The 13127-nt window shown below is 44.7% G+C and overlaps 24 non-coding genes across 24 annotated transcripts; all 24 read right to left on the bottom strand.

Annotated features, from left to right (window-relative positions):
- Window positions 1-308: 308 nt before the first annotated feature.
- Window positions 309-427, bottom strand: LOC144985103 (5S ribosomal RNA). The gene has a single exon (XR_013648931.1). It is a non-coding gene; the product is annotated as a 5S ribosomal RNA (ribosomal RNA).
- Window positions 428-844: 417 nt separating this feature from the next.
- LOC144985104 (5S ribosomal RNA) lies at window positions 845-963 on the bottom strand. The gene has a single exon (XR_013648932.1). It is a non-coding gene; the product is annotated as a 5S ribosomal RNA (ribosomal RNA).
- A 425-nt stretch (window positions 964-1388) lies between these two features.
- LOC144985105 (5S ribosomal RNA) lies at window positions 1389-1507 on the bottom strand. The gene has a single exon (XR_013648933.1). It is a non-coding gene; the product is annotated as a 5S ribosomal RNA (ribosomal RNA).
- Window positions 1508-1928: 421 nt separating this feature from the next.
- On the bottom strand, window positions 1929-2047 carry LOC144986174 (5S ribosomal RNA). The gene has a single exon (XR_013650004.1). It is a non-coding gene; the product is annotated as a 5S ribosomal RNA (ribosomal RNA).
- A 397-nt stretch (window positions 2048-2444) lies between these two features.
- Window positions 2445-2563, bottom strand: LOC144985106 (5S ribosomal RNA). The gene has a single exon (XR_013648934.1). It is a non-coding gene; the product is annotated as a 5S ribosomal RNA (ribosomal RNA).
- A 427-nt stretch (window positions 2564-2990) lies between these two features.
- On the bottom strand, window positions 2991-3109 carry LOC144986175 (5S ribosomal RNA). Its single transcript, XR_013650005.1, has one exon. It is a non-coding gene; the product is annotated as a 5S ribosomal RNA (ribosomal RNA).
- A 397-nt stretch (window positions 3110-3506) lies between these two features.
- On the bottom strand, window positions 3507-3625 carry LOC144985107 (5S ribosomal RNA). The gene has a single exon (XR_013648935.1). It is a non-coding gene; the product is annotated as a 5S ribosomal RNA (ribosomal RNA).
- A 417-nt stretch (window positions 3626-4042) lies between these two features.
- Window positions 4043-4161, bottom strand: LOC144985109 (5S ribosomal RNA). The gene has a single exon (XR_013648937.1). It is a non-coding gene; the product is annotated as a 5S ribosomal RNA (ribosomal RNA).
- A 423-nt stretch (window positions 4162-4584) lies between these two features.
- LOC144986176 (5S ribosomal RNA) lies at window positions 4585-4703 on the bottom strand. Its single transcript, XR_013650006.1, has one exon. It is a non-coding gene; the product is annotated as a 5S ribosomal RNA (ribosomal RNA).
- A 427-nt stretch (window positions 4704-5130) lies between these two features.
- Window positions 5131-5249, bottom strand: LOC144985110 (5S ribosomal RNA). Its single transcript, XR_013648938.1, has one exon. It is a non-coding gene; the product is annotated as a 5S ribosomal RNA (ribosomal RNA).
- Window positions 5250-5674: 425 nt separating this feature from the next.
- LOC144985111 (5S ribosomal RNA) lies at window positions 5675-5793 on the bottom strand. The gene has a single exon (XR_013648939.1). It is a non-coding gene; the product is annotated as a 5S ribosomal RNA (ribosomal RNA).
- Window positions 5794-6218: 425 nt separating this feature from the next.
- Window positions 6219-6337, bottom strand: LOC144986178 (5S ribosomal RNA). The gene has a single exon (XR_013650008.1). It is a non-coding gene; the product is annotated as a 5S ribosomal RNA (ribosomal RNA).
- A 397-nt stretch (window positions 6338-6734) lies between these two features.
- LOC144985112 (5S ribosomal RNA) lies at window positions 6735-6853 on the bottom strand. The gene has a single exon (XR_013648940.1). It is a non-coding gene; the product is annotated as a 5S ribosomal RNA (ribosomal RNA).
- Window positions 6854-7275: 422 nt separating this feature from the next.
- LOC144986179 (5S ribosomal RNA) lies at window positions 7276-7394 on the bottom strand. Its single transcript, XR_013650009.1, has one exon. It is a non-coding gene; the product is annotated as a 5S ribosomal RNA (ribosomal RNA).
- Window positions 7395-7791: 397 nt separating this feature from the next.
- Window positions 7792-7910, bottom strand: LOC144985113 (5S ribosomal RNA). The gene has a single exon (XR_013648941.1). It is a non-coding gene; the product is annotated as a 5S ribosomal RNA (ribosomal RNA).
- Window positions 7911-8324: 414 nt separating this feature from the next.
- Window positions 8325-8443, bottom strand: LOC144985114 (5S ribosomal RNA). The gene has a single exon (XR_013648942.1). It is a non-coding gene; the product is annotated as a 5S ribosomal RNA (ribosomal RNA).
- Window positions 8444-8868: 425 nt separating this feature from the next.
- LOC144985115 (5S ribosomal RNA) lies at window positions 8869-8987 on the bottom strand. Its single transcript, XR_013648943.1, has one exon. It is a non-coding gene; the product is annotated as a 5S ribosomal RNA (ribosomal RNA).
- Window positions 8988-9406: 419 nt separating this feature from the next.
- On the bottom strand, window positions 9407-9525 carry LOC144986180 (5S ribosomal RNA). Its single transcript, XR_013650010.1, has one exon. It is a non-coding gene; the product is annotated as a 5S ribosomal RNA (ribosomal RNA).
- Window positions 9526-9922: 397 nt separating this feature from the next.
- LOC144985116 (5S ribosomal RNA) lies at window positions 9923-10041 on the bottom strand. Its single transcript, XR_013648944.1, has one exon. It is a non-coding gene; the product is annotated as a 5S ribosomal RNA (ribosomal RNA).
- Window positions 10042-10468: 427 nt separating this feature from the next.
- On the bottom strand, window positions 10469-10587 carry LOC144986181 (5S ribosomal RNA). Its single transcript, XR_013650011.1, has one exon. It is a non-coding gene; the product is annotated as a 5S ribosomal RNA (ribosomal RNA).
- Window positions 10588-10984: 397 nt separating this feature from the next.
- Window positions 10985-11103, bottom strand: LOC144985117 (5S ribosomal RNA). Its single transcript, XR_013648945.1, has one exon. It is a non-coding gene; the product is annotated as a 5S ribosomal RNA (ribosomal RNA).
- A 417-nt stretch (window positions 11104-11520) lies between these two features.
- On the bottom strand, window positions 11521-11639 carry LOC144985118 (5S ribosomal RNA). The gene has a single exon (XR_013648946.1). It is a non-coding gene; the product is annotated as a 5S ribosomal RNA (ribosomal RNA).
- Window positions 11640-12062: 423 nt separating this feature from the next.
- On the bottom strand, window positions 12063-12181 carry LOC144986182 (5S ribosomal RNA). The gene has a single exon (XR_013650012.1). It is a non-coding gene; the product is annotated as a 5S ribosomal RNA (ribosomal RNA).
- Window positions 12182-12606: 425 nt separating this feature from the next.
- Window positions 12607-12725, bottom strand: LOC144986183 (5S ribosomal RNA). Its single transcript, XR_013650013.1, has one exon. It is a non-coding gene; the product is annotated as a 5S ribosomal RNA (ribosomal RNA).
- Between the last annotated feature and the right edge of the window lie 402 nt (window positions 12726-13127).

Below are 13127 nucleotides of genomic sequence, written 5' to 3' on the forward strand. Positions count from 1 at the left end.
TAACACACCTGCTGATTGGACACACCCACCTGCTGCAAAAACCATGCCATTTCAGCTCACCTCTGCAAAAACAGCCTTGGTTACACTCACAAAGTCTGAACAGAAGCACTGCTAACATCTGCTCATTATAACAGGTGGAGTAATTAGGCTAAAGGTTATGCATTTACACCTTGGCACTGAATGCTCTGAAGCTACCTGATTACTTTACACGAGGCAAAAGTTGCTTATTAAAAAGAAAAAAACCTTAGGTGAACTTTGAAGCAGATTTTGGAAGAACACCCTCTGCTGGTTGGGAGGAAAAGATGGAAAACTTACAGCACCTGGTATTCCCAAGCGGTCTCCCATCCAGGTACTAACCAGGCCCAACCCTGTTTGGCTTCCGAGATCGGACGAGATCGGGCGGGTCCAGAGTGGTGTGGCCGTAAGCACTTGCCAGTGTCCAGCAAAGCCTCTTGGCCAGTGAATCTCAAAGTTTTCCTGCTTAAACTTCCAAGCATGCCATCGTGTCCTTCTGATTAACACACCTGCTGATTAGACACACCCACCTGCTGCAAAAACCATGCCATTTCACCTCTCCTCTGCAAAATCAGCCTTGGTTTAAACACACACAAAGTCTGAACAGAAACACTGCTAACATCTGCTCATTATAACAGGTGGGTGTAATTAGGCTAAAGGTTATGCATTGACACCTTGATTCTGATTGCTCTGAAGCTACCTGATTACTTTACATGAGGCAAAAGTTGTTTATTAAAAAAAAAAAAAAAAAAAAAAAAAAAAACCTTAGGTGAACTTTGAAGCAGATTTTGGAAGAACACCCTCTGCTGGTTGGGAGGAAAAGATGGAAAACTTACAGCACCTGGTATTCCCAAGCGGTCTCCCATCCAGGTACTAACCAGGCCCAACCCTGTTTGGCTTCCGAGATCGGACGAGATCGGGCGGGTCCAGAGTGGTGTGGCCGTAAGCACTTGCCAGTGTCCAGCAAAGCCTCTTGGCCAGTGAATCTCAAAGTTTTCCTGCTTAAACTTCCAAGCATGCCATCGTGTCCTTCTGATTAACACACCTGCTGATTAGACACACCCACCTGCTGCAAAAACCATGCCATTTCACCTCTCCTCTGCAAAATCAGCCTTGGTTTAAACACACACAAAGTCTGAACAGAAACACTGCTAACATCTGCTCATTATAACAGGTGGGTGTAATTAGGCTAAAGGTTATGCATTGACACCTTGATTCTGATTGCTCTGAAGCTACCTGATTACTTTACATGAGGCAAAAGTTGTTTATTAAAAAAAAAAAAAAAAAAAAAAAGAAAAAGAAAAAAACCTTAGGTGAACTTTGAAGCAGATTTTGGAAGAACACCCTCTGCTGGTTGGGAGGAAAAGATGGAAAACTTACAGCACCTGGTATTCCCAAGCGGTCTCCCATCCAGGTACTAACCAGGCCCAACCCTGTTTGGCTTCCGAGATCGGACGAGATCGGGCGGGTCCAGAGTGGTGTGGCCGTAAGCACTTGCCAGTGTCCAGCAAAGCCTCTTGGCCAGTGAATCTCAAAGTTTTCCTGCTTAAACTTCCAAGCATGCCATCGTGTCCTTCTGATTAACACACCTGCTGATTGGACACACCCACCTGCTGCAAAAACCATGCCATTTCAGCTCACCTCTGCAAAAACAGCCTTGGTTACACTCACAAAGTCTGAACAGAAGCACTGCTAACATCTGCTCATTATAACAGGTGGAGTAATTAGGCTAAAGGTTATGCATTTACACCTTGGCACTGTATGCTCTGAAGCTACCTGATTACTTTACATGAGGCAAAAGTTGTTTATTAAAAAAAAAAAAAAAAAAAAAAGAAAAAAGAAAAAAACCTAAAGTGAACTTTGAAGAAGATATTGGAAGAACACCCTCTGCTGGTTGGGAGGAAAAGATGGAAAACTTACAGCACCTGGTATTCCCAAGCGGTCTCCCATCCAGGTACTAACCAGGCCCAACCCTGATTGGCTTCCGAGATCGGACGAGATCGGGCGGGTCCAGAGTGGTGTGGCCGTAAGCACTTGCCAGTGTCCAGCAAAGCCTCTTGGCCAGCGAATCTCAACGTTTTCCAGCTTAAAGGTCCAAGCATTTCATCGTGTCCTTCTGATTAACACACCTGCTGATTGGACACACCCACCTGCTGCAAAAACCATGCCATTTCAGCTCACCTCTGCAAAAACAGCCTTGGTTACACTCACAAAGTCTGAACAGAAGCACTGCTAACATCTGCTCATTATAACAGGTGGAGTAATTAGGCTAAAGGTTATGCATTTACACCTTGGCACTGAATGCTCTGAAGCTACCTGATTACTTTACACGAGGCAAAAGTTGCTTATTAAAAAGAAAAAAACCTTAGGTGAACTTTGAAGCAGATTTTGGAAGAACACCCTCTGCTGGTTGGGAGGAAAAGATGGAAAACTTACAGCACCTGGTATTCCCAAGCGGTCTCCCATCCAGGTACTAACCAGGCCCAACCCTGTTTGGCTTCCGAGATCGGACGAGATCGGGCGGGTCCAGAGTGGTGTGGCCGTAAGCACTTGCCAGTGTCCAGCAAAGCCTCTTGGCCAGTGAATCTCAAAGTTTTCCTGCTTAAACTTCCAAGCATGCCATCGTGTCCTTCTGATTAACACACCTGCTGATTGGACACACCCACCTGCTGCAAAAACCATGCCATTTCAGCTCACCTCTGCAAAAACAGCCTTGGTTACACTCACAAAGTCTGAACAGAAGCACTGCTAACATCTGCTCATTATAACAGGTGGAGTAATTAGGCTAAAGGTTATGCATTTACACCTTGGCACTGTATGCTCTGAAGCTACCTGATTACTTTACATGAGGCAAAAGTTGTTTATTAAAAAAAAAAAAAAAAAAAAAAAAAAAAGAAAAAAGAAAAAAACCTAAAGTGAACTTTGAAGAAGATATTGGAAGAACACCCTCTGCTGGTTGGGAGGAAAAGATGGAAAACTTACAGCACCTGGTATTCCCAAGCGGTCTCCCATCCAGGTACTAACCAGGCCCAACCCTGATTGGCTTCCGAGATCGGACGAGATCGGGCGGGTCCAGAGTGGTGTGGCCGTAAGCACTTGCCAGTGTCCAGCAAAGCCTCTTGGCCAGCGAATCTCAACGTTTTCCAGCTTAAAGGTCCAAGCATTTCATCGTGTCCTTCTGATTAACACACCTGCTGATTGGACACACCCACCTGCTGCAAAAACCATGCCATTTCAGCTCACCTCTGCAAAAACAGCCTTGGTTACACTCACAAAGTCTGAACAGAAGCACTGCTAACATCTGCTCATTATAACAGGTGGAGTAATTAGGCTAAAGGTTATGCATTTACACCTTGGCACTGAATGCTCTGAAGCTACCTGATTACTTTACACGAGGCAAAAGTTGCTTATTAAAAAGAAAAAAACCTTAGGTGAACTTTGAAGCAGATTTTGGAAGAACACCCTCTGCTGGTTGGGAGGAAAAGATGGAAAACTTACAGCACCTGGTATTCCCAAGCGGTCTCCCATCCAGGTACTAACCAGGCCCAACCCTGTTTGGCTTCCGAGATCGGACGAGATCGGGCGGGTCCAGAGTGGTGTGGCCGTAAGCACTTGCCAGTGTCCAGCAAAGCCTCTTGGCCAGTGAATCTCAAAGTTTTCCTGCTTAAACTTCCAAGCATGCCATCGTGTCCTTCTGATTAACACACCTGCTGATTAGACACACCCACCTGCTGCAAAAACCATGCCATTTCACCTCTCCTCTGCAAAATCAGCCTTGGTTTAAACACACACAAAGTCTGAACAGAAACACTGCTAACATCTGCTCATTATAACAGGTGGGTGTAATTAGGCTAAAGGTTATGCATTGACACCTTGATTCTGATTGCTCTGAAGCTACCTGATTACTTTACATGAGGCAAAAGTTGTTTATTAAAAAAAAAAAAAAAAACAAAAAAAAAAACCTTAGGTGAACTTTGAAGCAGATTTTGGAAGAACACCCTCTGCTGGTTGGGAGGAAAAGATGGAAAACTTACAGCACCTGGTATTCCCAAGCGGTCTCCCATCCAGGTACTAACCAGGCCCAACCCTGTTTGGCTTCCGAGATCGGACGAGATCGGGCGGGTCCAGAGTGGTGTGGCCGTAAGCACTTGCCAGTGTCCAGCAAAGCCTCTTGGCCAGCGAATTTCAAAGTTTTCCAGCTTAAAGCTCCAGGCATTTCATCGTGTCCTTCTGATTAACACACCTGCTGATTGGACACACCCACCTGCTGCAAAAACCATGCCATTTCAGCTCACCTCTGCAAAAACAGCCTTGGTTACACTCACAAAGTCTGAACAGAAACACTGCTAACATCTGCTCATTATAACAGGTGGGTGTAATTAGGCTAAAAGTTATGCATTGACACCTTGATTCTGATTGCTCTGAAGCTACCTGATTACTTTACATGAGGCAAAAGTTGTTTATTAAAAAAAAAAAAAAGAAAAAAAAAGAAAAAGAAAAAAACCTTAGGTGAACTTTGAAGCAGATTTTGGAAGAACACCCTCTGCTGGTTGGGAGGAAAAGATGGAAAACTTACAGCACCTGGTATTCCCAAGCGGTCTCCCATCCAGGTACTAACCAGGCCCAACCCTGATTGGCTTCCGAGATCGGACGAGATCGGGCGGGTCCAGAGTGGTGTGGCCGTAAGCACTTGCCAGTGTCCAGCAAAGCCTCTTGGCCAGTGAATCTCAAAGTTTTCCTGCTTAAACTTCCAAGCATGCCATCGTGTCCTTCTGATTAACACACCTGCTGATTAGACACACCCACCTGCTGCAAAAACCATGCCATTTCAGCTCACCTCTGCAAAATCAGCCTTGGTTTAAACACACACAAAGTCTGAACAGAAACACTGCTAACATCTGCTCATTATAACAGGTGGGTGTAATTAGGCTAAAGGTTATGCATTGACACCTTGATTCTGATTGCTCTGAAGCTACCTGATTACTTTACATGAGGCAAAAGTTGTTTATTAAAAAAAAAAAAAAAAAAAAAAAAAGAAAAAGAAAAAAACCTTAGGTGAACTTTGAAGCAGATTTTGGAAGAACACCCTCTGCTGGTTGGGAGGAAAAGATGGAAAACTTACAGCACCTGGTATTCCCAAGCGGTCTCCCATCCAGGTACTAACCAGGCCCAACCCTGTTTGGCTTCCGAGATCGGACGAGATCGGGCGGGTCCAGAGTGGTGTGGCCGTAAGCACTTGCCAGTGTCCAGCAAAGCCTCTTGGCCAGTGAATCTCAAAGTTTTCCTGCTTAAACTTCCAAGCATGCCATCGTGTCCTTCTGATTAACACACCTGCTGATTAGACACACCCACCTGCTGCAAAAACCATGCCATTTCACCTCTCCTCTGCAAAATCAGCCTTGGTTTAAACACACACAAAGTCTGAACAGAAACACTGCTAACATCTGCTCATTATAACAGGTGGGTGTAATTAGGCTAAAGGTTATGCATTGACACCTTGATTCTGATTGCTCTGAAGCTACCTGATTACTTTACATGAGGCAAAAGTTGTTTATTAAAAAAAAAAAAAAAAAAAAAAAGAAAAAGAAAAAAACCTTAGGTGAACTTTGAAGCAGATTTTGGAAGAACACCCTCTGCTGGTTGGGAGGAAAAGATGGAAAACTTACAGCACCTGGTATTCCCAAGCGGTCTCCCATCCAGGTACTAACCAGGCCCAACCCTGTTTGGCTTCCGAGATCGGACGAGATCGGGCGGGTCCAGAGTGGTGTGGCCGTAAGCACTTGCCAGTGTCCAGCAAAGCCTCTTGGCCAGTGAATCTCAAAGTTTTCCTGCTTAAACTTCCAAGCATGCCATCGTGTCCTTCTGATTAACACACCTGCTGATTGGACACACCCACCTGCTGCAAAAACCATGCCATTTCAGCTCACCTCTGCAAAAACAGCCTTGGTTACACTCACAAAGTCTGAACAGAAGCACTGCTAACATCTGCTCATTATAACAGGTGGAGTAATTAGGCTAAAGGTTATGCATTTACACCTTGGCACTGTATGCTCTGAAGCTACCTGATTACTTTACATGAGGCAAAAGTTGTTTATTAAAAAAAAAAAAAAAAAAAAAAAAAAAAAAAAAGAAAAAAACCTAAAGTGAACTTTGAAGAAGATATTGGAAGAACACCCTCTGCTGGTTGGGAGGAAAAGATGGAAAACTTACAGCACCTGGTATTCCCAAGCGGTCTCCCATCCAGGTACTAACCAGGCCCAACCCTGATTGGCTTCCGAGATCGGACGAGATCGGGCGGGTCCAGAGTGGTGTGGCCGTAAGCACTTGCCAGTGTCCAGCAAAGCCTCTTGGCCAGCGAATCTCAACGTTTTCCAGCTTAAAGGTCCAAGCATTTCATCGTGTCCTTCTGATTAACACACCTGCTGATTGGACACACCCACCTGCTGCAAAAACCATGCCATTTCAGCTCACCTCTGCAAAAACAGCCTTGGTTACACTCACAAAGTCTGAACAGAAGCACTGCTAACATCTGCTCATTATAACAGGTGGAGTAATTAGGCTAAAGGTTATGCATTTACACCTTGGCACTGAATGCTCTGAAGCTACCTGATTACTTTACACGAGGCAAAAGTTGCTTATTAAAAAGAAAAAAACCTTAGGTGAACTTTGAAGCAGATTTTGGAAGAACACCCTCTGCTGGTTGGGAGGAAAAGATGGAAAACTTACAGCACCTGGTATTCCCAAGCGGTCTCCCATCCAGGTACTAACCAGGCCCAACCCTGTTTGGCTTCCGAGATCGGACGAGATCGGGCGGGTCCAGAGTGGTGTGGCCGTAAGCACTTGCCAGTGTCCAGCAAAGCCTCTTGGCCAGTGAATCTCAAAGTTTTCCTGCTTAAACTTCCAAGCATGCCATCGTGTCCTTCTGATTAACACACCTGCTGATTGGACACACCCACCTGCTGCAAAAACCATGCCATTTCAGCTCACCTCTGCAAAAACAGCCTTGGTTACACTCACAAAGTCTGAACAGAAGCACTGCTAACATCTGCTCATTATAACAGGTGGAGTAATTAGGCTAAAGGTTATGCATTTACACCTTGGCACTGTATGCTCTGAAGCTACCTGATTACTTTACATGAGGCAAAAGTTGTTTATTAAAAAAAAAAAAAAAAAAAAAAAGAAAAAAGAAAAAAACCTAAAGTGAACTTTGAAGAAGATATTGGAAGAACACCCTCTGCTGGTTGGGAGGAAAAGATGGAAAACTTACAGCACCTGGTATTCCCAAGCGGTCTCCCATCCAGGTACTAACCAGGCCCAACCCTGATTGGCTTCCGAGATCGGACGAGATCGGGCGGGTCCAGAGTGGTGTGGCCGTAAGCACTTGCCAGTGTCCAGCAAAGCCTCTTGGCCAGCGAATCTCAACGTTTTCCAGCTTAAAGGTCCAAGCATTTCATCGTGTCCTTCTGATTAACACACCTGCTGATTGGACACACCCACCTGCTGCAAAAACCATGCCATTTCAGCTCACCTCTGCAAAAACAGCCTTGGTTACACTCACAAAGTCTGAACAGAAGCACTGCTAACATCTGCTCATTATAACAGGTGGAGTAATTAGGCTAAAGGTTATGCATTTACACCTTGGCACTGAATGCTCTGAAGCTACCTGATTACTTTACACGAGGCAAAAGTTGCTTATTAAAAAGAAAAAAACCTTAGGTGAACTTTGAAGCAGATTTTGGAAGAACACCCTCTGCTGGTTGGGAGGAAAAGATGGAAAACTTACAGCACCTGGTATTCCCAAGCGGTCTCCCATCCAGGTACTAACCAGGCCCAACCCTGTTTGGCTTCCGAGATCGGACGAGATCGGGCGGGTCCAGAGTGGTGTGGCCGTAAGCACTTGCCAGTGTCCAGCAAAGCCTCTTGGCCAGTGAATCTCAAAGTTTTCCTGCTTAAACTTCCAAGCATGCCATCGTGTCCTTCTGATTAACACACCTGCTGATTAGACACACCCACCTGCTGCAAAAACCATGCCATTTCACCTCTCCTCTGCAAAATCAGCCTTGGTTTAAACACACACAAAGTCTGAACAGAAACACTGCTAACATCTGCTCATTATAACAGGTGGGTGTAATTAGGCTAAAGGTTATGCATTGACACCTTGATTCTGATTGCTCTGAAGCTACCTGATTACTTTACATGAGGCAAAAGTTGTTTATTAAAAAAAAAAAAAAAAAAAAAAAAAACCTTAGGTGAACTTTGAAGCAGATTTTGGAAGAACACCCTCTGCTGGTTGGGAGGAAAAGATGGAAAACTTACAGCACCTGGTATTCCCAAGCGGTCTCCCATCCAGGTACTAACCAGGCCCAACCCTGTTTGGCTTCCGAGATCGGACGAGATCGGGCGGGTCCAGAGTGGTGTGGCCGTAAGCACTTGCCAGTGTCCAGCAAAGCCTCTTGGCCAGTGAATCTCAAAGTTTTCCTGCTTAAACTTCCAAGCATGCCATCGTGTCCTTCTGATTAACACACCTGCTGATTAGACACACCCACCTGCTGCAAAAACCATGCCATTTCACCTCTCCTCTGCAAAATCAGCCTTGGTTTAAACACACACAAAGTCTGAACAGAAACACTGCTAACATCTGCTCATTATAACAGGTGGGTGTAATTAGGCTAAAGGTTATGCATTGACACCTTGATTCTGATTGCTCTGAAGCTACCTGATTACTTTACATGAGGCAAAAGTTGTTTATTAAAAAAAAAAAAAAAAAAAAAAAGAAAAAGAAAAAAACCTTAGGTGAACTTTGAAGCAGATTTTGGAAGAACACCCTCTGCTGGTTGGGAGGAAAAGATGGAAAACTTACAGCACCTGGTATTCCCAAGCGGTCTCCCATCCAGGTACTAACCAGGCCCAACCCTGTTTGGCTTCCGAGATCGGACGAGATCGGGCGGGTCCAGAGTGGTGTGGCCGTAAGCACTTGCCAGTGTCCAGCAAAGCCTCTTGGCCAGTGAATCTCAAAGTTTTCCTGCTTAAACTTCCAAGCATGCCATCGTGTCCTTCTGATTAACACACCTGCTGATTGGACACACCCACCTGCTGCAAAAACCATGCCATTTCAGCTCACCTCTGCAAAAACAGCCTTGGTTACACTCACAAAGTCTGAACAGAAGCACTGCTAACATCTGCTCATTATAACAGGTGGAGTAATTAGGCTAAAGGTTATGCATTTACACCTTGGCACTGTATGCTCTGAAGCTACCTGATTACTTTACATGAGGCAAAAGTTGTTTATTAAAAAAAAAAAAAAAAAAAAGAAAAAAGAAAAAAACCTAAAGTGAACTTTGAAGAAGATATTGGAAGAACACCCTCTGCTGGTTGGGAGGAAAAGATGGAAAACTTACAGCACCTGGTATTCCCAAGCGGTCTCCCATCCAGGTACTAACCAGGCCCAACCCTGATTGGCTTCCGAGATCGGACGAGATCGGGCGGGTCCAGAGTGGTGTGGCCGTAAGCACTTGCCAGTGTCCAGCAAAGCCTCTTGGCCAGCGAATCTCAACGTTTTCCAGCTTAAAGGTCCAAGCATTTCATCGTGTCCTTCTGATTAACACACCTGCTGATTGGACACACCCACCTGCTGCAAAAACCATGCCATTTCAGCTCACCTCTGCAAAAACAGCCTTGGTTACACTCACAAAGTCTGAACAGAAGCACTGCTAACATCTGCTCATTATAACAGGTGGAGTAATTAGGCTAAAGGTTATGCATTTACACCTTGGCACTGAATGCTCTGAAGCTACCTGATTACTTTACACGAGGCAAAAGTTGCTTATTAAAAAGAAAAAAACCTTAGGTGAACTTTGAAGCAGATTTTGGAAGAACACCCTCTGCTGGTTGGGAGGAAAAGATGGAAAACTTACAGCACCTGGTATTCCCAAGCGGTCTCCCATCCAGGTACTAACCAGGCCCAACCCTGTTTGGCTTCCGAGATCGGACGAGATCGGGCGGGTCCAGAGTGGTGTGGCCGTAAGCACTTGCCAGTGTCCAGCAAAGCCTCTTGGCCAGTGAATCTCAAAGTTTTCCTGCTTAAACTTCCAAGCATGCCATCGTGTCCTTCTGATTAACACACCTGCTGATTGGACACACCCACCTGCTGCAAAAACCATGCCATTTCAGCTCACCTCTGCAAAAACAGCCTTGGTTACACTCACAAAGTCTGAACAGAAGCACTGCTAACATCTGCTCATTATAACAGGTGGAGTAATTAGGCTAAAGGTTATGCATTTACACCTTGGCACTGTATGCTCTGAAGCTACCTGATTACTTTACATGAGGCAAAAGTTGTTTATTAAAAAAAAAAAAAAAAAAAAAAAAAAAAGAAAAAAGAAAAAAACCTAAAGTGAACTTTGAAGAAGATATTGGAAGAACACCCTCTGCTGGTTGGGAGGAAAAGATGGAAAACTTACAGCACCTGGTATTCCCAAGCGGTCTCCCATCCAGGTACTAACCAGGCCCAACCCTGATTGGCTTCCGAGATCGGACGAGATCGGGCGGGTCCAGAGTGGTGTGGCCGTAAGCACTTGCCAGTGTCCAGCAAAGCCTCTTGGCCAGCGAATCTCAACGTTTTCCAGCTTAAAGGTCCAAGCATTTCATCGTGTCCTTCTGATTAACACACCTGCTGATTGGACACACCCACCTGCTGCAAAAACCATGCCATTTCAGCTCACCTCTGCAAAAACAGCCTTGGTTACACTCACAAAGTCTGAACAGAAGCACTGCTAACATCTGCTCATTATAACAGGTGGAGTAATTAGGCTAAAGGTTATGCATTTACACCTTGGCACTGAATGCTCTGAAGCTACCTGATTACTTTACACGAGGCAAAAGTTGCTTATTAAAAAGAAAAAAACCTTAGGTGAACTTTGAAGCAGATTTTGGAAGAACACCCTCTGCTGGTTGGGAGGAAAAGATGGAAAACTTACAGCACCTGGTATTCCCAAGCGGTCTCCCATCCAGGTACTAACCAGGCCCAACCCTGTTTGGCTTCCGAGATCGGACGAGATCGGGCGGGTCCAGAGTGGTGTGGCCGTAAGCACTTGCCAGTGTCCAGCAAAGCCTCTTGGCCAGTGAATCTCAAAGTTTTCCTGCTTAAACTTCCAAGCATGCCATCGTGTCCTTCTGATTAACACACCTGCTGATTAGACACACCCACCTGCTGCAAAAACCATGCCATTTCACCTCTCCTCTGCAAAATCAGCCTTGGTTTAAACACACACAAAGTCTGAACAGAAACACTGCTAACATCTGCTCATTATAACAGGTGGGTGTAATTAGGCTAAAGGTTATGCATTGACACCTTGATTCTGATTGCTCTGAAGCTACCTGATTACTTTACATGAGGCAAAAGTTGTTTATTAAAAAAAAAAAAAAAAACAAAAAAAAAAACCTTAGGTGAACTTTGAAGCAGATTTTGGAAGAACACCCTCTGCTGGTTGGGAGGAAAAGATGGAAAACTTACAGCACCTGGTATTCCCAAGCGGTCTCCCATCCAGGTACTAACCAGGCCCAACCCTGTTTGGCTTCCGAGATCGGACGAGATCGGGCGGGTCCAGAGTGGTGTGGCCGTAAGCACTTGCCAGTGTCCAGCAAAGCCTCTTGGCCAGCGAATTTCAAAGTTTTCCAGCTTAAAGCTCCAGGCATTTCATCGTGTCCTTCTGATTAACACACCTGCTGATTGGACACACCCACCTGCTGCAAAAACCATGCCATTTCAGCTCACCTCTGCAAAAACAGCCTTGGTTACACTCACAAAGTCTGAACAGAAACACTGCTAACATCTGCTCATTATAACAGGTGGGTGTAATTAGGCTAAAAGTTATGCATTGACACCTTGATTCTGATTGCTCTGAAGCTACCTGATTACTTTACATGAGGCAAAAGTTGTTTATTAAAAAAAAAAAAAAGAAAAAAAAAGAAAAAGAAAAAAACCTTAGGTGAACTTTGAAGCAGATTTTGGAAGAACACCCTCTGCTGGTTGGGAGGAAAAGATGGAAAACTTACAGCACCTGGTATTCCCAAGCGGTCTCCCATCCAGGTACTAACCAGGCCCAACCCTGATTGGCTTCCGAGATCGGACGAGATCGGGCGGGTCCAGAGTGGTGTGGCCGTAAGCACTTGCCAGTGTCCAGCAAAGCCTCTTGGCCAGTGAATCTCAAAGTTTTCCTGCTTAAACTTCCAAGCATGCCATCGTGTCCTTCTGATTAACACACCTGCTGATTAGACACACCCACCTGCTGCAAAAACCATGCCATTTCACCTCTCCTCTGCAAAATCAGCCTTGGTTTAAACACACACAAAGTCTGAACAGAAACACTGCTAACATCTGCTCATTATAACAGGTGGGTGTAATTAGGCTAAAGGTTATGCATTGACACCTTGATTCTGATTGCTCTGAAGCTACCTGATTACTTTACATGAGGCAAAAGTTGTTTATTAAAAAAAAAAAAAAAAAAAAAAAGAAAAAGAAAAAAACCTTAGGTGAACTTTGAAGCAGATTTTGGAAGAACACCCTCTGCTGGTTGGGAGGAAAAGATGGAAAACTTACAGCACCTGGTATTCCCAAGCGGTCTCCCATCCAGGTACTAACCAGGCCCAACCCTGATTGGCTTCCGAGATCGGACGAGATCGGGCGGGTCCAGAGTGGTGTGGCCGTAAGCACTTGCCAGTGTCCAGCAAAGCCTCTTGGCCAGTGAATCTCAAAGTTTTCCTGCTTAAACTTCCAAGCATGCCATCGTGTCCTTCTGATTAACACACCTGCTGATTAGACACACCCACCTGCTGCAAAAACCATGCCATTTCAGCTCACCTCTGCAAAATCAGCCTTGGTTTAAACACACACAAAGTCTGAACAGAAACACTGCTAACATCTGCTCATTATAACAGGTGGGTGTAATTAGGCTAAAGGTTATGCATTGACACCTTGATTCTGATTGCTCTGAAGCTACCTGATTACTTTACATGAGGCAAAAGTTGTTTATTAAAAAAAAAAAAAAAAAAAAAAAAAGAAAAAGAAAAAAACCTTAGGTGAACTTTGAAGCAGATTTTGGAAGAACACCCTC

This window comes from Oryzias latipes, chromosome 16 (assembly GCF_053564925.1).
Source record: "Oryzias latipes strain Hd-rR chromosome 16, Olatipes_Hd-rR_3.1".
Taxonomy (NCBI): domain Eukaryota; kingdom Metazoa; phylum Chordata; class Actinopteri; order Beloniformes; family Adrianichthyidae; genus Oryzias; species Oryzias latipes.